The following is a 25,331-nucleotide window of genomic DNA, read 5'->3' as shown; positions in this document are numbered from 1 at the left end:
TAGGGAGATTGCTGCAGATTTCTGGCTTGTAGTGTAAAAAGGAAACAAGAAACATATTTCATTAGATACATAACACAAGAAAACTATTATACACTATTGTGGGGCCTCAGAACCTGCAGTAATACCACATATGGATGTTGTCACCTACCCGTGTTTATGTTTCTGACTTATACTTGATAACCTTTACATTAATAGAGCCAGATCCTAGTCTCCCTATCTGGCTCTTTGGCACTACTCAGGCAGGGCAAAGCAGTGAGAATACTGCCATAAGAGGGCAGCTGGGGATTCCACTGGGATAGGAAAACCGTAGGTGGCGGAAAGCCAAGGTAGTTAATGCTGCACCACCCACTGCTAATGTCCCCCCTCCAGCATAGAGACATGTTGGGAGCAGGCCAAAAACAGAAGTCATTGCCAATTCCCTGAACTGTCAACGTAACTTAAAAGCAGGATTCAGTACTGAGGGAGGAGAAAGGTGGTCTAGAGCCACATTCCTTCCTCACTAAGATCCTATAATAATGTTTGTTAGCTTGACCAGACCAGTTGATCTGGTCCATAATTTGTAAATGCAACTGTGACACATGTAGGACCACCTCTGGATGTAGGCAGACCCTATCTGGCCCAATGAGGGTTAAACTATAAAGCTGCACTTAAATAATAATGTTGATGTTAATTTCCTATGCTCCACTACAGTAGAATTTGATCTTCCATATACAAATTTTGACTGAAGACGGATGCATACATTGATATAAATCACACTTCAGCACCTAAACTGCTAAGAACAATAACAGAACATAATATCCAACAGATTTATACACTCAGACCCAGTCTATATCAGAAGCAGCCACAAACATAGCAAACAAATTCTTGGGATTGAGTGGACATCAACCATTTTAATTCATACAGGAGAAAGGTATAATTTTGTTTAACAATCTCTCGTCTCTGAGAAGGTGGTATATTCTTTCCTCCCCCCACAGTAAAGTAAAAACTTGAAATTTTAAGGCTATAAATTACCCCGATATAGCCACTAAAAACCCCAAAACAAACAACAACAAATAGCTGTCAGCATTGGCTTGCATTTGAAACTAGGTGGGGCTCCTCTCTGAACCCTGAATGGAAACATTATTTTTTCCTCCTCTAGAAGCCATCATCACTCTTTCAACAAATGGAAGGTCACACCATCTTTCACAAAAGATTTGCTTGCTTGTAATTACTGCCTGCAGTGTACAGACAAATGCAATCTTTTAAAATGCTAACTGTGTTATACTTATACCCGAGGGATCCAATGGTACAAATGTAATGTGGCCTAACCAGTTTGTCTTAGCAAGACCTTACAGTGCTGATTTGAAACAGCTGAACTAAATCAACAGTTACCTTGAGCCAGAGGCCTTTGGAGAGCAATTAGAGTCAAAGCTTGGGTTTTGAACCCAATATGCTCTGTCAGTCTCAATGATTTGTGTTTGTTGTACTCAGCCTCATTTCCTGCATGAAATACAAGGCTGTATAAAGAGGAAAAATTCCCAAGATTAAAAAATATTTGACCTCAGTGCATTTGAGAGCATGAAAGTACACATGTCTAAATGACCATTTTGGTTTGTAGTACAAAGTTCTATTGATGTTGGCAGGCTGAGCTTCCCTGTCTCAAAGCCACATGAATGGTTTCAAGTTTCAGCCAAAAAAATGTTTTCCACATGCTTTAGTCTGGGCCAATTTACACAGCAGATTTTGCAGAGACTGTGGCCAAGTGCTTCATAAAGAGCTGCCTTCTTTGGGATCAGGGAAACCACAACAGACACATTGCTAATACAATCTAATTATCTGCTTGAATATTTTTCCAGATGTATTTAATGTCTAAAAATACTGCAGTAAAAAGGTATTATTTGGCTCCTTGGACTAAAACAGTGGCATAAAGAACCTGTTTGTCTAGAGGGAAAGTTACAACAATGCAAGTTGACAACTGTGTTTAAATCAAACAAAACAGAACGCCCTGAGGGTAGGCTATTTGATGCTTTATGTTTGAATTATCCTCTGAAATGAAATCATGACCGAAAGGGGTTACTCCTTTCCATGAAGAGATGCAGCCCATAATTGGGAGTTAACTTCCCTCATTTGTGGTTGATAATTTGGTTTTTGGGTTGGTCAATTTAATGCACAGTGAAGATTTATTTATTTATTTATTTACTGGATCCAGTTGAAACACAATGTATCAGACGTTGTGGTATGTAAAGCTGTGGCATGGGTAAACTTCCTCCCCATCACTGACTCTTGTGACAGGTAGATCGTTCATTGCCACAAATCCCAGGCCTATGTGCAAATAGGAAGTGGTTGGTTTTCATGAAGTCTTTCTGGGTTGCCTATTGCTTTATTTCAGTTGAAATAGTTTTTTTCCCCCTGTTTTGCATAAAAATTACCAAATTGGGGTATTTTATTAATTTGGGATCTGATCACCCTGTGGGATTTTGGTCTTATTTTTGGTTTGGGTCAAGATATTTAAATGGAAAGATTGAACTGAAATCCACTGAAACTGGGTTTGTTAATGCTAGTGTTTTCCCATTATGCACTATATAATTTACATTTCCATATAAAGTCCAGATCTTGCAGCTAATTCTTTTTAGAATCCCAAGAAGATGTATATTTAATGAGGAATGTACATAACTGGACTTTGATGAAAGAGAAAATCTGTCAATATAAAAATAATGAGAGGATTTTTTAATTACTAAAAGGAGATTTTAAAGATATAATGAAAACCAATGTTTTAAACTATTAAACTTTCCCACAATCAATAAGAATAAATATCTACAACATACTGGAAAAGCAGTAAATTAGAGCAGTGACATACCATTGCTATTTTGGCTATTCTCAGTCACAACCACAAAACCACTGTGAACAATATTCCTAATTTCCATCATGCACCGCTAGGGTGGGCAGTGGTGCCAAGGTAATAGGGTTTTAAACAGGCTGGATCTGAAGCTGTGTCTGCTGCCTGAAGAGAATATGGGAAGAATGCTGAAAACAGCATGAGAGATAACCAAGCAGGATCTCCTTGGATATTTTTGGGATTTTAGTGTCCCCACTGAATTATTTGAGCTATTTCCATACAGTGACATTTGGTCAAAACAGGATTTATTTGAGCTTGTGGTTATGTGTGAACTCTCAAAAACGTGTATTATAGACAACATGTGCCAGTCTTATGACTTGGCTTATTGGACAAGGAGTGGTAATTGTGGGATAGGGAGATGAGTCCAGAAACATAGCTGCATAGAAGATGTTCCCAGTGGCTTAGATTTGGCTTTGGTTTTCTGTTTAAAAAGAAAAACAAACACCATCACACTGCCTACCCTCTCTCACCACACCAACTCACCGCAGCTCAGCGTGCTTACCCTTAATTTTACAGAGCAAATTTATGGCTTTGCATAATGATTCCAGGAAGCTTTGAAAATAGTATACTATTATATCTACATTAGACTCAGAGATTTAAGGCCAAAACAGACCATCATGATAATCTAGTCTGACCTCCTGCACATTGCAGGCCACAGAACTTCACCCACCCACTCCTGTGATAGACCCATAATCTCTGGTTTAGTTACCAAAGTCCTCAAATCATTATTTAAAGACTTAAAGTTACAGAGAATCCACCATTTACTCTAGTTTAAACCAGCAACTGACCTGAGCCCCAGGTTGCCGAGGAAGACAAAAAAAAAAAAAAAAACACCTAGGGTCTCTGCCTCTCGCTTAAAATTCACAATTAAATAAAGCTCTTTTTGTAATGTTAACACATTAATCCCAGGAGAAATAATTTTACAAGCCACATAGCAGGCATTAGGCCCCACCATAGCAACTCTAAAGAAAACCCAGTTGCTCCAATATGTTGTATATCTTGGTTAGCAGGTCTCCAGTCATCAGCATTATAGGATAAATACAACCTTAGTTACTAGTGTGGATGAAAATTAGTTAATTGAGTAACACATATCAATAAGTAAAATATTCTTCTGAATGTTCTGGCGTAGGTGCACACCCACTTGATAATGCCTTTGCCTCTTAATTGTGACAGGTGATTTACTCCATAAAGCTTCATAGTTCCTTTCTGCCTTTCGATTCCTGCATTAGGACCAATTTGTATAGTGATGTGAATGGTAATTTCAGTGGCAATTGACAGGAAAAAATGCATTCCGAGACAAGGCACCTAGACTGTTCTGCAGTAATATTTTTATCATGGACTTGAATAACTGTAACTGTAGTAACAGCTGAAAAACAGGTGTGGTTTGGAGTTTGTTGTTTAACCCTTATTGATGAGGCATTTATGTTCCACTGTGTTTTGGAGAGGCAAGGTCCTGTGATTTACTTTCTCTCACATACAATTACAGTTCAGGGGAATAACCTACTTATGGTTAAAAACATGTTGTCCAATAAATGCATGCAGCTCAGAACCACCCAGCCACCTACATCTCCATATTTGGCTGACCCCCTCACTTAGACGGTTAATGAAGATACATATATTCCCCGTCTCTCTCTTGTGCAAAAATAGGGTGCTAGTTTTACAGTGTTTTCAGCTAAATAAGTGATTTCAGAAAGAATAGAGGCCATCCAGACAATAGCAGAAATTTCAAGAAACAGTAAGTGTTGCTAGCACCTAATGGCAAAAAAATAGCAATTAAATGATCTTGTGAAAAGACATAAGTCATGATGGAAAATGGGATGTACATGTGTGCCTGATGGAACCCCAGTGAATTCAATGGGCTTTGGAACAGGCTGAATAGGAGGTGATCCTGCAGACAGTTAGTATTACCAATGACTGCAGTTACCAGACCATCCATCCAGATGGTACATTTGGTCCACAAGCCACTCTGTCTCTCTGTCCAGCTAAATTCCACTGAAGACTCACACTTTTCACAATATCCACAAGTAACTAGTCAACAATAAGAGCAATGCTAACACCACGCACCTATTTGAAATCCTAGTCTTTTCCTTCTGTATGCCTGCAAGTACACTTGGTCTACTCTTTGCCCTGGTCTACACTATGAGTTTAGGTCGAATTTAGCAGTTAGATCGATTTAACCCTGCACCCGTCCACACAATGAAGCCATTTTTGTCAACTTAATGGGCTCTTAAAATCGATTTCTGTACTCCTCCACAACGACGGGATTAGCACTTGGTAGTGTGGACGTAATTTGACAGTATTGGCATCTGGGGGCTATCCCAGAGTGCTCCATTGTGTCTGCTCTGGATAGCACTTTCAACTCGGATGCACTGGCCAGGTAGACAGGAAAAGCCCCGCAAATTTTTGAATTTCATTTCCTGTTTGGCCACTGCGGCAAGCTGATCAGCACAGATGACTGTGCAGATCTCATCAGCAGAGGTGACCATGGAGTCCCAGAATCGCAAAAGAGCTCCAGCATGGATGGAACGGGAGGTACTGGATCTGATCGCTGTATAGGGAGGCGAATCCGTGCTATGCCAAAAGACAAAATGCCAAAATATTTGAAAAAATCTTAAGGGCATGAAGGACAGAGGCTATAACAGGGACCTGCAGCAGTGCCGTGTGAAATTTAAGGAGCTCAGGCAAGCCTTACCAAAAAACCACAGAGGCAAACGCCCGCTCGGGGTCAGAGCCCCAGACATACCGCTTCTATGATGATCTGCATGCAATTCTCGGGGATGCCCCTACAACTATCTCACACCTGTATGTGCACTTCTGCAAGGGAGTCTCACTCAAGAGGGATGAGGATTTTGGGACAAGGAAGATGAGGAGGAGGGGGAGGTTGAAGATAGCGCATACCAGGCAAGCGGAAAAACTGTTCTCCCTGACAGCCAGGAACTGTTTATCATCCTGGAGCCAATATCCTCCCAATCCGGACTCCTGCACCTTGAAGGTGGAGAAGGCACCTCTGGTGAGTGTACCTTTGTAAATATAATACAGGGTTTAAAAGCAAGTGTGTTTAATGACTAATTTGCCCTGAAGACTTGGGATGCATTCTTGGCCAGTACAGCTACTGGAAAAGTCTGTTAACTTGTCTAGGGATGGAATGGAAATCCTCCAGGGACATCTCAATGAACCTCTGCTGGAGGTACTCCCAAAGCCTTTGCAAAAGGTTTCTGGGGAGGGCAGCCTTATTGCGTCCTCCACGGTAGGACGCTTTACCATGCCAGGCCAGTAGCACATACTCGGGAACCATTGCATAAGAAAGCATGGCAGCATGTGGTTCCAATGTTTGCTGGCATTCAAGCAACATCCGTTCTTTATCTCTCTGTGTTATCCTCAGGAGAGAGATATCATTCATGGTCACCTGGTTGAAATAGGGGAATTTTATTAAGGGGACATTCAGAGGTGACCATTCCTGCTGGGCTGTTTGCCTGTGGCTGAAAAGAAATCATCCCCGCTGTTAGCCATGCAGAGGGGTGAAGCAATCATCCCAGAGAATTGGGTGTGTGTGTGTGGGGGGGGTTAGTTGGGTTTGTGCTGCATGTTAACCCGAAAACATGAGCCCCTCCTTTTAAATGGCCAATGTGTCTTTTTCAATTTTACTCTCCCTTTTCTTCCTCCTGCAGCTGCAAATGTTTCAATGCTGCCACTAGCATCTCCATCCCAGAGGCTAGCGCAGATAAGGCTAAAAAAATGCACTCGCGATGAAATGTTCTCGGAGCGCATGCAGTCCTCCCGCACTGAAAGAGCCCAGCAGAATGCATGGAGGCAGACAATGTCAGAGTCCAGGAAAGCACAAAATGAACATGAGGACAGGAGGGACACGCAAGAGGATAGATGGCTGGAGCAACAGGAGAGGTGGCGGGATCAAGAGGAAAGGTGGTGGCAGCATGATGAAAGGAGGCGGGATGCAATGCTGAGGCTACTGGAGGATCAAACTGATATGATCTGGCGTATGGTTGAGGTGCAGGAAAGCCACAGACCACCACTGCAGCCCCTGTGTAACCAACCATCCTCTTCCCCAAGTTCCATAGCCTCCTCATCCAGATGCCCAAGAACGCAGGGCGGGGGGGAGCTCTGGGCACACAACCACTCCACCCCAGAGGCCTGCCCAAGCAACAGGAGGCTGGCATTCAATAAGTTTTGAAGTGCAGTGTGGCCTTGTCCTTCCGTCCTCCCGCACCCCACCTGGTGTGTCCCTCCTCCCCCGCCCCTCCCGGGCTACCTTGGCAGTTATCCCCCTGTTTGTGTGACAAATTAATAAAGAATGCATGAATTTGAAACAACAATTACTTTATTGCCTCTGCAAGCAGTGATTGAAGGGGGGAGGGTGGTTGGCTTACAGGGAAGTAGAGTGAACCAAGGGGCAGGTTTTCATCAAGGAGAAACAAACAGAACTATCACTCTGTAGCCTGGTTAGCCATGAAACTGGTTTTCAAAGTTTCTCTGATGTGTAGCACACCCTGCTGTGCTCTTCTAATCACGCTGGTGTCTGGGTGCGCGTAATCAGCAGCCAGGTGATTTGCCTCAACTTCTCACCCCACCATAAATGTCTCCCCCTTACTCTTACAGATATTGTGGAGCACACAGGAAGCAGTAATAACAATGGGAATATTGGTTTTGCTGAAGCCTAACCGAGTCAGTAAATTGCACCAGCGCGCCTTTAAACATCCAAATGCACATTCTACCACCATTCTGCACTTGTTCAGCCTATAGTTGAACAGCTCCTGACTACTGTCCAGCATGCCTGTGTATGGCTTCATGAGCCATGGTATTAAGGGACAGGCTGGGTCCCCAAGGATAACTATAGGCATTTCAACATCCCCAATGGTTATTTTCTGGTCTGGAAAGTAAGTCCCTTGCTATAGCTGTTTATACAGACCAGAATTCCTGAAGATGTGAGTGTCATGTACCTTTCCCTGCCATCCCATGTTGATGTTGGTGAAACGTCCCTTGTGATCCACCAGTGCTTGCAGAACCATTGAAAAGTACCCCTTGCAGTTTATGTACTCGCCGGCTTGGTGCTCCGGTGCCAAGATAGGGATATGGATTCCGTCTACGGCCCCACCACAGTTAGGAAAACTCATTGCAGCAAAGCCATCCACTATAACCTGCACATTTCCCAGAGTCACTACCCTTGATAGCAGCAGCTCAGGGATTGCATTGGCTACTTGGATCACAGCAGCCCCCACAGTAGATTTGCCCACTCCAAATTGATTCCTGACTGACCGGTAGCTGTCTGGCATTGCAAGCTTCCACAGGGCTATCGCCACTCACTTGTGAACTGTGAGAGCTGCTCTCATCTTGGTATTCTTGTGCTTCAGGACAGGAGAAAGCAAGTCACAAAGTTCCATGAAACTGCCCTTACACATGCGAAAGTTTTGCAGCCACTGGAAATCATCCCAGACCTGCAACAAACACTATGCGGTCCCACAAATCTGTGCTTGTTTCCCGGCCCCAGAATCGGCGTTCCACGGCATGAACCTGCCCCATTGCCACCAGGATGGCCAAATTGCCGGTGCCTGTGCTTTGACTGAAATCTGTGTCCATGTCCTCATCACTCTCGTCACTGTGCTGCTGTCACCTCCTCCCTTGTTTTTGCAGGTTTTGATTCTGCATATACTGCAGAATAATGCGTGAGGTGTTTACAATGCTCATAACTGCCGCAGTGATCTGAGCAGACTCCATGCTTGCCATGGTATGGCATCTGCAGGAGAGTAGAGTTGCAGGGGAAGTGGTGGCTGGATGACCAGTTTTGCAGACCTACTGCACCGTCTGCTGCCAGGACACAACAGCTGAGTGGGCTGCACACTTGCTGTGGTATGGTGAGACAAGAGTAGCTGAACAGAGTTGTAGCGGAAGCGGTGGATGATGATGGTCATATAGAGGACCTGCGAGACCACCAGGAGAGCAGGAGGGCAGAGTGGCAGCGGAAGTGGTGGATGATGACGGTCATATAGAGGACTCTGCAAGGTGGATTCATAGCACCAGGAGAGCAGAGTGGCAGCGGAAGCAGTCGTTCGATGACAATGGTTTGCAGACCTACTGCACCGTCTGCTGAAAGCAATATGGCGCCCGCACGGAAAAAAGGCGCGAAACAATTGTCTGCCATTGTTTTCACAGAGGGAAAGGCAACTGATGACATGTACCCAAAACCACCCACGACAAAGTTTTTGCAGGCATTGGGAGCTCAACCCAGAATTCCAATGGGCAGCGGAGACTGCGGGAACTGTGGGATAGCTACCCACAGTGCAATGCTCCGAAAGTCATCGTTTGCCTTGGTACTGTGGACGCACTCCGCCAACTTAATGCGCTTAGAGCGGACACGCACAATCGACTGTATAATATCACTTTCTAAAAAATCGACTTCTATAAATTCGACCTAATTTCATAGTGTAGACATACCTCTCTTTTTCTACTGTAAGCTCTACAGGGAAGGGACCATCTGCGTTGGGTGTCTTGTAAAGCACCTACCACATTGTTGGGAGTTTTAATAATAGTGTAACAAACAGCAAACACCATGGACAGTGTATGAAACAGAGATCTTTCAAAGGGGAAGATGTTCAGACAGGCAGCTGTGGTTGTTTTTAAAATACATACAGTATAAGGGAGAAGGGGAATAACGACAGACTTTAAGGTGGGGAAGATCAAAACTGATACTGAGGTGTGAAGCCAAACTAGACAACTTTGGTTGTCCCCTTGAAGAATTTAAGAAATGAGTTTCCATGATCTGAACGGACAATGGGCTTACCGCTTCAAATCACAAGAAAAGAACTGTGTTTTGAACAGTGGGGAAGAGAAGGAGAGACTATGTCAGGGATAATAAAACAAACAAAGGGAGAGAGGAACTAGAAAGAAAGTGAGAGAAAATGGATAGGGAAAGAGGCAACCCCTTTGCTATCAGCTTCTTCATTTCTATTGCATCCCTTCTTTCTTTCATTCTTTCTTTCTTTCCAAATAGCACACCTGCTCATTTCAAGGACAACATAGATTTGCTCTTGGGGCTGGTGGTGAAGTGAAGAATTCACCCTTCTGTCAAAGTTCTGTGAAGGTGACATCTTTCAGAAAAGAAGAACATACAGAGAGAGAGAGAGAGAGAGAGAGGAAGACAGACAATGGGAGAAGACCAGCCTGGAGAGGCAAGGGACCACTTCAGTTTCTCTTCTAGATATAGTGCCCAGAACAATTTGGAGCCCAGTCCTGACTGCAGACACAGTCTTTAGGTATTATCACAATATAAATATTTACTACTAATAATAAGAGACAGTTGGTCCCTCTTGGTATCTTGTTCTCTCTGTCCTGCTCACTACTCAACTTTTTCTTCCTTCCATTTTTACTCTCTCCCCATTATCTCTTTTCTCCTCTGATCTTTCCCCTGATCTCTTCTATTTTCTTATTCTCTGCCTTTTCTGTGTCTCCCTTCTGTTTCCCATTTTCAAAGTTGAAGCTGCTGACATAGGCCAATAACTTCCCACTCTATGGCATGGAGCCATGAGGTGAACAAGCTAATGCACAGCAGCAGAGGCCATTGCCAAAAGGGAGTTTGATACTAAATATGTACCACAATTGCACTTGTACTAATTACCAGAAGAGGAAATACAATACAGCACACAGAAAATTGACTGCAATTGGCAGTCTTCTGAAAAACACATTTCTAACAAACAGAGTATGGGTCAAAGTAACTTTTCCTCTATCTACACCAAGAATATTTTGCCTACGTTCAGTTGTAATGATTTTTTGTTGTGTAATAATCTCAGATTTCTACTGAAACTGTAAAGTTCCCATGCAACACAATTCCAGGATGCAGCGGCATGGTTATGACAGCACTTCTGGGTATTATGTACAGCTGTGGGAATTTATTAAATTAGTGCTTTCCACAAAAAAGGCACACACACACACACACACACACACACACAACGTGTTGTTAAAATAGGTTTTTGTTTTTTGTCCTGCAAAAACTGCTTTTTGTGTTCATAGAAAACAGAGATGAATTCAAGGCAACAATGCAAAATGTTCCCCTCTCCATAAAGCCTGCATCTCTCTTAACTTTTCACACCAATTTTGCTTCACAGTGCAAATGTTTCACTTTACATTGACATCATTATGGGTGTTGCTGCACACAATACCAAAGTCCACAATGGTACTTGAAGATAAATGGAAAAAAACATGAACAAGAACACCATTTAAAGAGATCCCCATGCTGGTATCTCTTAGAATTTCCTTTCAGACACCAGGCTGTCAGCCTCTTATTAAAATAAGGTTTGACACGAATTCACACAATTATGGCAAATTGTCAAAGAGGGGGATGAGTACTTTAAATCACAACAGAGAAAGGCAGAAAAAAGTCTTCAGACTCTTCAAGATTTTTCTGAGGCAGCACTTGCTGACATGGGCACACAATTTCACACTCGTACTTGCCATAAGCACTCAAGAGATGTTTGACCTTCATCAGGCTTTTTTCCTCCCACTTCAACAAAAGCTAGTCAGAGAAAGTATTGCATTATGTTTTGTGATGCAGATAATTCCTAGTAATAGTACATAATGCTACCTGGAACTCACAGCCCAAGAAGTTCACCAAGTTCAGTGTCTTCTTGAATCTTAGCAGAGAAGAGCTCCTTATAAGCTTGTCTCTTTCACCAACCGAAGTTGGGCCAATACAAAATATCACCTCACGCACCTTCTCTCTCAGAGTACATCTGTCATTTCACTCAAGAGCCGGCCTATGGGTAATCATTTAATCAAAACCACTGCTGTGATTGCTACTTGTATAGAAAATTATAAAGCTGCAGCAGCTTCAAAGCCAGGATTACAAAGATTAAATGGGCACTGTTTTTTGCTAAGTGTTGGGTAAGAATGAATTACAGTATTCTTAAACTAGAAGAAAATTAGAGAGGGAAAATTATTCATTTGGTCAGACCAGAATTTCCTAATTTTCATGTCCTCTCATACTTACAGTAAATTATGCAATTGAGAATTCATGGAAGACACACACACCAGAGACCATCTAATTGTAATCCTAGTGCTAGAAGATGCTTCAGCCTAGCTTTGTGGCCTTTGCCTTTCTGTTTAAGGCTAATAATGTTTCTTTACAAAAATTAAAAGACTTCCCCTTCCCCCCCCCCGAAAAAATCATCATCATCATCATCATGATCTCCCACAAGTTAATCAACTAAAAATCAAGAGATGGTGATTCCAGAGACATTTTAAACCAAACATGAGAGTAAAGAGGCAACTGAATAAAATTGCAATTACCATACGAAACTGCAAGTGACCTTTTCTTTGCAGATACAGATTCACTACATTCTGCTGTCATTTCTTTCACCCTTCCCAAAAGACTAAAGTTTTGAAAACAGCACATCTAAAATTAGAGTTTGTTAAAAGAGATGGGGCAGCTTTGTGCACAGATACACACATGCAGCTCTGAGTGAATTTAATGAGAGCTGCATGCAAAAAAAGAGGGCAGAAGTCAGCTCATGGCTCTCAGCATATTGGGGAACAAAGTAACAGAGTTCCAGAAAGTGCTGCAGGAAACTGACTTTATTTCAGTATCCTGGAGACTGTCTCTAATTTTAAATTCAATTGGAAATCCTAAACATAAAGAGAGTTTAGTATGATTAATACGATACTTATTTACCATAGTGATAAGAATCTTAGACATATCAGACTGATGGTAAACACTTTTTTTTTTGTATTATCTGTGTCAACATTCTGTGTATTACTTAGTACTATCAATCATTAACATTCAATCATTAACTATCAATCATATCATGCCAGCAAGCTCCCATAGGCCCTCATAACGCTGAGCCTACACCTCCCATATATGCTTAAACCATAAGTCCCAACATGATATTAAAGTGGCACACATCATGAATAGTTCAAAGATCAAAGGGCTCCAGCAGCACTCCCACTGGACTGCAAATCTGTCTTTACTCACTTAGCTCTTAGGGTTGGCAATTTTCTAGTCGCACAAAACCAAAGACCCTAGCCCTGCCCCCTCACAAGGCCCTGCCCCCCACTCACTACATTCCCCCTTTCTCGGTGACTCACTCTCCCCCACCCTCACTCACGTTCACTGGGCTGGGGCAGGGAGTTGGAGTGCGGGAGGAGGTGAAGGCTCCGGCTGGGGGTGTGGGCTCTGGGTTGGGGCTAGGGATGAGGGGTTTGGGGTGCAGGAGGAGGCTCCAGGCTGGGGGGAGGGTCCAAGAGATTCAGAGTGTGGGAAGGGACTGCAGGTTGAGGTGCAGGAGTGGGTGAAGGCTCTGGGGTGGGGCTGGGGATGAGGGGTTCAGGGTGTGGGAGGGGACTCTGGCCTGGGGCAAGGGGTTGGGGTGCAGGGAGGTGAGGGCTCGGGGTACAGACTCTGGGGTGGGGCTGGGGGGTTTGGGGTGCAGGAGGTTGCTCTGGGGGGGCTCAGGGCTGGGGCATGGGCTTACCTCGGGCAGCTTCTGCTCTGCAGTGCAGTGGGGCTAAGGCAGGCTGCCTGCCTGTCCTGGCACCAAGCTGTGCGCGCCCCTGTAACAGCCAGCAGGTCCAGGTCCTAGGCTGGGGGTGCAGCAGGCTGCACATGCTGTTCTCGCCCTCAGGCAGCCCCCCCCAGCTCCCATTGGCCAGTTCCCAGCGAATGTGAGTGCAGAGCCAGTGCTCGGGGCAGAGCCCCCCCAGCTTAGGAGCCGGACCTGCTGGCTGCTTCCAAGGTGCGGTGCGGTGTGAGCCAGGACACGTAGAGACTAGCCTGCCTTAGCACCACAGCACCACCAACTGTACCTTTAATGACCCAGTTGGCGGTGCTCGCTGGAGCTGCCAGGGTCTCTTTTCAACCAGGTGTTCCAGTAGAAAAATGGACTCTTGGTCACCCTATTGGCTCTGCAGTTCCTCCTCCCATACTACGTCACCTTCCCCCAGAATCTTGCTCTGTGCCCTTAGCATGCTAATCTTGCATTATGCATGCTTAACTGTAGCTCTTTCCCTAGACTGGCTGGTGTAGCTACTAAATGCATGCCTCGACACCCTTCCTCTTTCAAGGAAATTCCCAGCAACCTCCTCTCTCCCTCCCTGGATTTTTAAAATAAATCATGGAAGAAACAGCTTACCTTTCTCTTATTTTTATGCTGAAACTATGCTATCACCTTCCCCAAACTGTGGTACCCTAATCCTTAGTGTCCATCGGTTAATATGGCTCTTTTAATCACTCCCTTTTGCTACTCCTAATTATTGTCTAGTATTTTGTCTAGTACTTCGAGGGACTGATATTGTTAGATGATGGAAAAACACTAAAAGAAAATGCAGTATGATTGCAAGTGGTATTGTGTACGGAGCAGTGCTGAGAATTAAACTCTGTTGTGCTACTACATAGCAGAGACAGTTAAAGGAAGTTGATTAATACCCAGTTTACACTAGGAAAGGTTTGCTGATACAGCTACACCTATATAATCATAGCTCGCTCTTCTATAGTGCTTTTCTTCAGTAGTTCTCAAAGCACTTTACAATCTCTAATGTATTTATCTTCAATGCCCCTGTGAGGTAGGCATTGTCCACGTTTTACAGATGGGCAACTGAGGCACAAAAAAAGCTAAATGACTTGCCGATGGTGACACAGGAAGTCTGTGACAGAATAGAATTGAATCAGAGTCTCCCAAATCCTATGCTAGCCCTTAACCCCTGGACCACTCTTCCTCTATAGCAGATATAGTAGCAAATCCTCTTAGCGTAAAGGCAGGTTATACTGGCAAAAGTATGTTTTTGTTGGTATACCTTATACCAGCTAGGTGAACAAAATAAGCTCTGCTAGCAACAATACTTTTATGCCAGTGTAACTGCGTCTGCACTATGGGGTTTGTCACAACCCTCATTATCATTGTTGTACCAGCACAGGTTTCTAGTGTAGAACTGGGCTAACTTTAATATGAAGACTGCACTGTTTGCCCCACACATTTCAATAAATCCCGTCTTCCTTCATGCCCATCCTATACATCAAGGGCTGAAGTTCTACTGAAACACAATGATGGAATATTATGTCAATATACTTTTAAGCAAAGTATCCATGAATTTCAGAATAAGGCTCTCGCTTTAAATTCTTTATTACATTTTCTTGTAACACAAAAGTTTAGTATGACTAGCTCAGGATTACACCGAAGTAGGAAACCAGTGAATTTGCATTTATCCTAAAAGCCTATAAGGAGGCTTCAACATCAAAAGAACTGCCTCAGTTGATCTGATGCTTGTCATCAACATTTCTCCAAAGGATCAAACTAATTTAAAGTGGGTTAAACAACACTGACCTCTAATACTTCTTAATCTCTTTGATTTTCCTCATACACATTAAGGAGTTTACATATAAAACAATATAAAATATGCCTGTATTTAAACCCACTTCTATTCTTCCTTTTTAATAGCCTGGGGGAAAATGAAATAACATAAAATAAGCCACTGGCTAAAGAAAAAAAGTTTAAAAAAAATTCTTTACTTGTAGCGGTTTCTACAGGGAAAACATCTGCATCCAGAAATGTTTCTGTGAAAATACACATTAAACCGCACCCACAAAATTTGCTCACACATGAAAGTGTGCAAAGGGCCTGAATGATCCCCGCATTCCTCTAGTTTTGCCCCAGTGTAATGTTATTGATTTTAATGGTATTACACTAACACAGAACTGCAGCCCATGCAGCAGTGAGCCAGCACAATATATCCCGTTGGATTAATCATCCAGCTAATATACATGCACAAATAGCTGTTTGTACGTGCAGGTACCGGCATTGTGCACCCAATTGAACATTTTGCATGTGCACTTACTTGGGTACACACGTATATGTTTGAAGGAGCTACATAGGGACCAACTTTTTTATTGCTCTAAATAGCCAGTATATTCAATGTGCCACATATTTATACAATACTACGGGCTTCCTGGACAATTACCAAATGAAAAAGAGTTTTAGGGTCTTCTCTCTGATAATTGGGAGTGGATAAATTATTGTCATTTTAAAAGTGGGAAGTGATTGAACACAAACCAGAAAGACAGTTTATTCTCTAGAACGTCTAGCTTTAAAAGAGACCAATGTTAACTGAAAAGGGGACATTTTTAGTGCAAAGTCCAGCAATTTACAAAAACTGGTCTTCCTTATTCCAGCTTCTGGAACTGGAGTAGGTAATTCCCCAGCAATACTAAAGTGAGATGCATGAACATACCCCATATATGATTGGCAAAAGAGACAACTTTTCCTAACAAACAACTTAAATAACAAGACCCTAGGGTGCTAGGTGTATCTTACTGCAGCTTTGTAACATGATTTTATTTAGTTAACCACTCTGCCATTCAGTTTTAACTACCATCAGAGTTGGATCAATCAACTGATTGGCCCCAAACCCCTGTTCAGATTAAGACACCAATTCTCCACTACCTTCAAGTAATTCTCAGACATAGCAGAGAGTGGCAGCTGCAGAGGGCCAACTGCTGCTCCCCCATCCTAAATCATCAGTCCCCAGTGGAAGTTAAAGCAGCAGAAGCTGACTCCAGCCTGTACCTTTGGTGTAATATCCATCATGGACTATATGTCAATGGAGAGTCAGGCTTATTTCACCACATTCACTTCTACCCAAACCCTGCCCACAGAATGCCCCTTTCCACCGGCCATCTCCAGCTATTTTAAAGCCCCTTTGCACTGCGTATGTGGCACAAAGTGCCCTTAGCAAACCAGAAAATCCAGCCCTAACACTATATATTCAAAACCAATGCATAGATTCAGTTTCTAGTACATTGTACGTGGGCCAGATGGAGCAAATCCCACCACACTGCATCACTTAAGAAAACCCTCTCACCTTGCCCAGCTCTGTAGCTCCTCCTCTTCCTCCCACCCCTGCCTTTCTGGTACCAAAGGGTCAAGTCCAGTAGCATCTAATCAGCCCTTTATCTTCTGACAGATGATAGGAAGTTCTCTCTGTGTTGTCCTTGGAAGAGAGCTTAAACACTCAGGTCTCATTTGCTCTGCAGGGCATTAAATTTCTCACAGTGCTTTTCCAAGAAGAAACGGTCATTAAATTACTTGTAAATGAATTACATTCTCTTTAGCTACAACTTAACTTGGAAAAGAGATTATTAACATCCTGTTCTAAAATACTGTGTGGTGGTGTTGTATGTTATTACAGATTTACCACATTTCCCTCCATTTTCCAAGTCATTGCCTTTCAGTGGTGGATGGAATTATCTCTGTGCACACTCTGTGTATCAGTTTATAAAGTTTGTAAAATGTTTTGGTATCCTTATCCTGATGAAAAGCTCATGTAAATGTAAGATTATCAAGGCCAAATCCATGGAGTTGATGCCGTAACAATATCAACAGGCAAACTCTTCCACTCCCTGTTATCCTAACCATCACATAATGTTTTCTAATTTCAAGTTGAATTTGCCATTAATTATGTTACTCGCCAAGTGTAAACACTCCTTTGCCATCCCCTGTGATAACTTATACACTTATAGTGAAGGGTAATATAGAATTATATTCCTAAATCGTTTTGGTTATTAAAACCATCCAACTCCTTTCAGAGCGTGTTTCATAAATGACCAGTGAGTGAGGTAATTCACTAGCCTGACTATAGAACAAAATAAGGACAGTCTGGAGGTAATTCTTCTGTTTTTCCTGCAAGTAGCAAGGACATTTGTAAAAGAAAGTGGTATTATTATTAAGCAATAATCTGTCCCCACCATGGGGAAGGAAATTGTTTCTTTTGTTTTTCAGACACTCTACAAGCAAGCTGGCGCCAGCGGGAAAAATAACCCAGAATACCATGGATCTATGTTTTGTGTTGTTTGTCTGTGGTGTTTGTCTTGTTGCTAGCATTGTTGTGTTTTAATGAACAGAAAACCTCATGATGTGGGTGGGGGATGGCTTCCAAAGGCTGGCCTTGGGGGGGAAGATGTGTATGGGAATGCAAATTCTCAACTAGGAGGCCAGCATCTGTATAATAGCTTCCGTGGTACCTGGAAATGGAATGGCAACTAAGGTGGCCCCCACAAGCCCTATGGAAATAATGAAAAGGGGAGGAGCTCACTGGGAAATCAATGGGGGTGTGTGTAAAATAGTGTAAATCAATAGAAGATGTTTGGATGTGCCCCTCTCTTATGACTATAGAGGAGCGGGATCAATGGCCTATGCAAGGGGTGGACAATTGGGTGTACTGTGTATAAGGTGTTTTGCTGGGAATGTACATATTACTGGGGGCACAATTACACCAGCCCATAACCAAACTATACCCATCTACATGCTGCTATATGGACTTTGGTGCTCAAATGGATCTGTGAATCTTATTGCTGTGAATAAGCCAGGGCTTACTGCCTGATTCCATACCAAGTGGTCAAGCTAGTTTGGACAATATCCCATTTCTCTGTGAACATTCAATGGACTTGTGATATGGACAAAAGCATACAAAACTTGAAGGAGCAGCTTGTTGCAACTGCCAGCAACTGGACACAAGATCGTGACCCCATCGAAGGAGGAGAGGCAGTATTTTGGGGGTGTCTCGGATGTTGGACGATACTGCAGTGGTCAGGACTCGGTGTTGCTGTGGATTTTGTATTGTTAACTGTACTTGTGTTACGTTGCATAGGGAGATAACCTATTAGGAATGTAATAAGCCCTCCAAACCCTGCAGTGTACTAGACAACCCGGACCCAACCTTCTCAGGCCCACTCTAATGGGAAGTCCGGAACACTAATTGGAATAGGTGTGGTATGCCCGTATGAGAGAAGGTGCAGGGCACAATACTACACAAGGGGCAGTGGGACAAATGGAATATCGACACCTTCCACCTTGATGCCTGGCCCTATCAGGAAATGTGTCGCCATATGTCCTATGCTTTTCCAGGGATACCTGGGCAGGAGGATCCCAAAAGAAAAAGAAAAAAAAGGGGTGGAGTGTTAGGATATAGATATTCAGGCCTGTCTGCAAAGGCCTGTACTCTAAGAATTTAGGTGTATTCTTATCACTTGGCTAGTGATAGAGGTATAAAAGAAAGAATCAAAATCACTGTCTGCTGGTGTAAGGGCCTTCTCTTACTGTGACAGTCTGAGGCCCTGTTCTTAGGCTAAGGCCTTTGGCTAAGCAGCAGAGGCAGCCATAAGCTGGGAAGCGAACGGTCACATCCTCACATTCCAAACTAGTCACATTGAAATAAGGTGCTATTGGGCTGTCAGGCACTATCAGGACAGGATTGTATTCCTATCACCTCCAGAGAAAGGGAAGTGCCTAGAAAATGTAAAAGGAAACTTAGTTTGATAGCATCCTGTCTGGCAAGAACTCACTTATCAATAGCTGGGATGTGAAATCCTCACTTCTGTATTGTTTTGTCATTATAGTTCCTACTTTGCTGTTGTTTGTCTGTATAATCTCTGTCTGGTTCTGTGATTGTTCCTGTCTGCTGTATAATTAATTTTGCTGGGTGTAAACTAATTGAGGTGGTGGGATATAATTGGTTACATAATCATGTTACAATATGTTAGGATTGGTTAGTTAAATTTCAGGAAAATGATTGGTTAAGGTATAGCTAAGCAGAACTCAAGTTTTACTATATAATCTGTAGTCAATGAGGAAGTGACGGGGTGGGGGTGGGCATGTGGGTGTGTGAGATGGGAACAGGGAATGGGGGTAAGAAAATTGGAATCATGTTTTGCTAAAGGGGGAAATGGGAACAGGGAATGGGAGTAAGGAAGTTGGAATCATGTTTGGCTAAGGGCAGGAATGGGAACAGGGACACAGGTGTAAGGCTTTGTGGTGTCAGAGCTGGGAAGGAGGATACTAAGGAAGGAAACTGGAATCATGCTTGCTGGAAGTTCACCCCAATAAACATCGAATTGTTTGCACCTTTGGACTTCGGGTATTGTTGCTCTCTGTTCATGCGAGAAGGACCAGGGAAGTAAGTGGGTGAAGGAATAAGCCCCCTAACACTAACCATCACATAATGTTTTCTAATTTCAAGTTGAATTTGCCATTAATTATGTTACTCGCCAAGCGTAAACACTCCTTTGCCATCCCCTGTGATAACTTATACACTTATAGTGAAGGGTAATATAGAATTATATTCCTAAATCGTTTTGGTTATTAAAACCATCCAACTCCTTTCAGAGCGTGTTCTGCACTCCTTACTCAGGCTTACCAAAGCCCCAAAACTTCCTCCAGAATTGGCACTGCTTGGTATTGTCACTAGCAACCCTAAGAAAAAGGCCATAAACTCCAGGCATAGAGTAAGACCTATTCTCTGACCCCTAGACATCATCCATGGTCATATACTCCTTGTACACAGTAGGTTGCAGGGCTGCTACTAGCAGGTCAGGCTTCTGTATTAGATATGGACTGGCTGCGGAGCTTCCTTCTCAGAATGATACACCAGGGATGTGTCTTCCATAAGATTATTAATGCTTTGCCAAGTATGAGTAAGGTTAGCTTAAATAAGGTATGTTACACACAGCGCCACATACTGGCTGAATGGTATAACACAATTTAGCATTCTATTACACCCATTTAGGTCATGTTTCAGGTCCATTGATGGGGCCTTGTGATGAAGTCTGCACTGCTCTACTGGTTGTGTAGATAAAGGAATTCAGGGCTAGATTGCTGGGTCTGGATGAGCCACAATTGCTAGAATACAACAGAAAGATGACTCCAGCACACTCCAGCTCTACCCCTTATTTCCTGGACAGCTCAAGAATGTCCCCTGTGCCTGATGGGAAGAATGGAGGGGTTATAGAGCCAGCTCTTGGCTGTATAGTATTTCTCCCCTACTGTCTATCTGAAGATATCGACAGAGAGGCACAAAAGGATGGACCCAGGGCCCAGAATCTGGCCCTCAGTCTTCAGGGTTGTCACTTCTGTACGTCTCATTAAAATAAATTTAGAAAAAGTTATAAAACCCATCAGTGAAAGCCCCATCATCCTTGCTTTTGCACATACAGGGGAAAATATACACTGAACATCTAGGATGACCAATAATACAAATATTTAGCCCTGCATTTCCCAAGTCTCAACCTCTCCCCTACTTAGCCCAGTTGAAAACCATCAGCACAAACTGATTCTTCAGATAAAGTGAACGTGCAGGTGTCCAGACAAAGAGTTGATTTATTTATTACTCTTTCAAGGGAAAGGTTACACTTAATGGATAGATATTTTCAAAATCATTTGAATAAGGAAAGATCCTTTGATAACATTATTCATGTTAGGAGAGACTGTTATCAATGGAAATATGCATTAGGTAACAAACATTAACTTTTGTTGACTGTAAAAGAGCACCAGCTTTATTCAATTACTTAGGTTTAATAACTTCCTTAGGAGCATATTGTACACTCATTTAGCACTCAGAAGAAATGTAAAATATATACCCCTTATTGCCCAAAAGACAGATCTTTATTATTGTAGTTTAATGGGTAAATTATTTACATAATGAGCACCAAATCAGTATCTTGCATGTAATCACATGAAAACAAACCTCATTCTTTTACATTACAGAGAAAGAAACACAAAAGGCTTAACACTGGCACAGGGTGCAGCAGGAATCCCAAGTCTTATCACCACTGCGGCTGCAACAGCAGGCTGACTTACTTTCACTTGTCTGTATTGATCATGTTTGTATCTACTTTCTGGCTCTGAAGTTTTGTTCGCACTTGCAGATAGTAGAGTGGTTTCACATATACAGGACCAATTTGGGCTGCTCCTGCATGGGTGTACTGGACTGGGTTTTGAGAAGGAATGGGTAGAGGGAGCCTGCCCCATCCCAAGCCACAGGCACCCCCATACACGAGTCAAACACAAGACCAGCATAGAGCTCCCTTAATTGTTAGACTGTGGGGTTATCTAGGGTGTCACACAGCACCCACACTAAATGCAATGTCTGGAACCCCTTCCATACTCCAGCATCCCTATTCACATGTCAGCAGATGCTAGGGGAAGCACACACTACTCCTTCCAAAAGGCAGGTGAAATTTTCAATGCACTTTTGCTCAATCATTAAAGCTCTGTGCATACCCAAATCCACCAGCAAGGTGGCAATTTTGCCTGTAAATTAAAAACAAGTAAGTTCATTAGAAAACTGGAAATTCTCCAAGTTGTATGGTATTAATATTACAATTCCTTTTCACTTTAGTGGCAAATGTGTCTTAATCCCATTCAATTTTGTGAAACCATAGAGGTTAAGGAAGCAAATAAGAGAAGAAGCGGGAGTATCAGTCCTCTCTGTGGCAAGAAACACATGTGGTTCATTAGAAAGACAGATCTGCCACTCATGTGCAAGGAATTTCCCATTGATTAATCTGCCAGTCTTTATAGGATATTGATGCCAGTCATTACTGAACATATGCCTCTCTGGGCCACTGGTGCATGGGTCAACAAAATGAGACCATGAACCATTTTTTGAAAGGGGTAAAAGAGAGGTTCCACGTTTTCATAGGCTCAAAATTCCTTCCCCTCTCCTCCAGTGGACACACACACAAGCATCCAGATTCAGATGTACAAACTCCAGGGGAGGAAAAAGGGGCATGAAAGTCACAAAATGCCAACCTGAGTTAAAAAACATCTATTACTATGGGGGGGGGGGGTTGGAGTAAAAAAAAAAAAAAAGCAGAAGAAGCAGCAGCAGCCAACATTAAGTTCTCTCTCTCACAAATTTCTAGTAGTCATTTTTATAGGCTACAACTATGGTCATTATTGTTCTCCATCCATCTTATAATTTCAACTAAATCGAGCAATGAAAATTTTATAGTGCATCCCTAATTGTGCACCAGACTGGAACTGTTCATACAAATTCCAAGCAATTATCATGCTTTCTGGGAAACATTGGCAGCAAACACAGGATTAAATGCTTGTAACAGCAAGCCAGATGGGAAACACTGATAAAGAAAATCTCATGGAACTCAATTCCTTTTCCAAAACTATGGTATTATTTAATTTAACCTGGGGTTGGAATACATTCATACCATATTCAAAGCAAGGTCATTTAGGTACAATAACTAGATCATAAGTATGCCAAATATTCCCTGCACACACACAGTTATATACTGTGTATAGAACGAACATAGACATAAATAGAAACACCCCTACACACACACAAATTTATAAACAAAAATGTGTCAGTTAATTAAGACCCCCTGAAACTGACTGGATGAGGAAAAGCACTAGAGAAGAGGATTAATTCTTTTAACTGCTTCATAAAAGAAAAGTCTTCTCATGGACTTTCCTTGGCTCCTATCTCCCACTCTTTCTTGATTCTCAAATATTACATTCTGCAGACCATCAGGAAGGGTTCTCTGCACAAGCGGTTGTCCCTGATCTACAATCCAAAAACCACTCTTTTAAGGTCATGATCCAGCAAAGCACTTAAGCCCATCACTATTCAGCATGGTTTGATGTTTACTGATGCAGCCATGGAAGCAAGGAAACACACACATCAGAGTAAATGGTTAAATACAGAGGCTGAAACTTTCAACTATTAACCAAATGAAACCATTCCCCAAACTACACAGCAGGGCCATTCCAGTGTGGCGTCAATGGCTGGAGATTCGGATGATGGGTATAAGGGCAATGTCCTTTATGCCTCCAGGCCTGCCCTGACCCTCGCAGGAAGACAGAGTCCCAAACCATTACCCTTATCCTCACTGTAAATAGGAGAGAGGAGATGAAGGTAGCCCTACACTGCGCAAGATATGGAGGCATATCCCAACACCATGCAATGTTGTGCTCAGGGCCCAGTACCCAAGCAGCCCCTTTCTTAACCCACCCATTGCACTGGTAGCTACCTGGGGTATGACAGCAGTCAACCTGAACTTCTACACCTTGTCATAGGTCCTTCAAGAAAATGTCTGACCCCCAGGTCGGATAAATATGCTCCATCTTCTCTGAACAGACAATCCATCTATGGAGATGTACTTAGATCTTGAATGGGAAGTCACTGCACCCCTTTTGTGATAATATACTTACTAATCTCCCAGTTCAGTTCCTTCCACACCTGGTCAATTTCATCTTGATAGCACCTCTGCTTATTAGAATAAACAGGAAAATCAGCATGCTTTCAGCAGTCTTACTGACCAAACTTCTTAGGTTATCACTCCACCCTCTCACCCTCCGCAATCCAATGGCTGCTTGCTTTGTCCCTTCAGTTGCATTGAATCAATGGGTAGAAAGAGGCGGGAGGTGCCTTGAAGTGTTTGTTCCTCTTTTTCACAGTTTCAGTCCCCCTCTTGAAAAACATTTCTAGCTGGATAACAGGAAACAAAAAATCTACGGGAAAGGATATTCCCTGCAGCTTCCCCCACCCCGTCACTTGTCTGAGCTTCCTTTGTTTCCCTCCCTGCTTCATTACAGTGTTTACTGATGAAATGCAAATTAAGCAGAGCACACATTCCCTTTTTTGGAGACAGACCTGTTTGCCAACCTCAGTTTGGAATATGTGTTAATAGCACCATACAGTGGAATTTTATAGCTTCACATACAATATTGCCACACAATTTGCTGGTCATTATTGTCCTGATAAAATGTGAGTTTTCAGATGATACCTTGCAAGGCATACTTTGTACAAAGATTATTACGATAGTGTGTAAAGTGTGAATACAGGGGTACATTCTGTCACAACTGGTTTCCTGGAATCTACCCTGGGGCCCTTTAAACATGACCAACAACTATCTGGCACAAGGATTGGGAAATCTTACTGCCTGTGCACTGCAGGAATTGCCTGCTAATTAACCTGCAATTGTCAATGACACCAGCCCCAAGGTGCACTAACTATACCACAAACTGAAGTATGTGTGATTTGGGAATAGGCCATATGTGGGGTAGGCCCTGACACATATTAAAATCCAGGAATTCTGAACACCTGTGGTGCAAACACCTGCTGTGTTAGTTCAGAACACCTGTGGTGCAAAAGAAATTTCCATCAGTCCAAGTAGGAAACCTTGGATGTTGCTCACATGGCTTGAAGCATCAACGTTGGATCCTTTTTTGGTTTGTGATACTGGTTCCTGATATTGATCCGCCCGCAGGCTCTGCAATACAAATAACTTACAATCTGCTAATGAGGCAATCTGTACCACTATTGTGCTGTCGCTCCAGAAGCAAACCTGCTTAATAGTGACAGCCATTAGAATATAGCAATATTGCAGAAACGTGAGGTCTTTGGTAATGCCTTTCATGTTCCATTCCTCCATTCCTGAGCACACACCACTCTCCTTGAAAGTACACTCCAAATCCCAAGCCACCTGCCATGTCTGAGTGGACCTGCAAATAGGCATCTAGCAACCAAAAGCACTCTTCATGCCACAAGATAGCTCATTATATTCTGACAATAACATGTCCCAAACCTTTAGATCCTCTCTCATCTTCTTGCTCACCCTAACAGTAGCGCTTGTCCTGACTTCTGCCAACCATGCAATAAAGGCACAACCAGA

General features: G+C 42.8%; 1 long non-coding RNA gene across 1 annotated transcript in view; it reads right to left on the bottom strand.

Annotated features, from left to right (window-relative positions):
* Positions 1-24,044, bottom strand: part of LOC140911636 (uncharacterized) — a 71,975-nt gene extending 47,931 nt beyond the window's left edge. Inside the window, exon 1 of the long non-coding RNA XR_012159060.1 lies at positions 23,869-24,044. This is a non-coding gene — a long non-coding RNA (uncharacterized LOC140911636). The remainder of the gene's footprint in view (positions 1-23,868) is intronic.
* Between the last annotated feature and the right edge of the window lie 1,287 nt (positions 24,045-25,331).

The sequence above is a fragment of the Lepidochelys kempii genome, chromosome 5, assembly GCF_965140285.1.
Source record: "Lepidochelys kempii isolate rLepKem1 chromosome 5, rLepKem1.hap1, whole genome shotgun sequence".
NCBI classification, from domain to species: Eukaryota; Metazoa; Chordata; order Testudines; family Cheloniidae; genus Lepidochelys; species Lepidochelys kempii.
The sequence above is the reverse complement of the archived record's forward strand: the minus strand, read 5'-3'. Positions and strand labels throughout refer to the sequence as shown.